Source organism: Lupinus angustifolius, chromosome LG04, assembly GCF_001865875.1.
Source record: "Lupinus angustifolius cultivar Tanjil chromosome LG04, LupAngTanjil_v1.0, whole genome shotgun sequence".
NCBI classification, from domain to species: Eukaryota; Viridiplantae; Streptophyta; class Magnoliopsida; order Fabales; family Fabaceae; genus Lupinus; species Lupinus angustifolius.
In genome coordinates this window covers 6,653,903-6,654,248 of record NC_032012.1, presented here as the reverse complement: position 1 = coordinate 6,654,248, position 346 = coordinate 6,653,903, and positions in this window count along the sequence as shown.

Genomic DNA, 346 nt, shown 5'->3' with positions numbered 1-346 from the left:
AAGAGGATGAGGATGAGGATTGGATGAGGATGAGGCGAAGGATAGGATGAGGATATGATGATGATGAGGATAGGATGAGGATAGGATGATGATGAGGATAGGATAAGAATGAGGAAGAGGAAGAGGATGAGGATGAGAAAGAAGAGGAGGGTAGGATGAGAATGGGGATGAGGATGAGGACGAAGGTAGGATGAGGAAGAGGATGAGGATGAGAAGGAGGGTAGGATGAGGACGGGGATGAGGATGAGGATAGGATGAGGGTGAGGATGAGGACGAGGATAAGATGAACAAGAGGATAGGAGGAGGATGTGGATGAGGATGGGGATGAGGATGGGGATGAGGATGC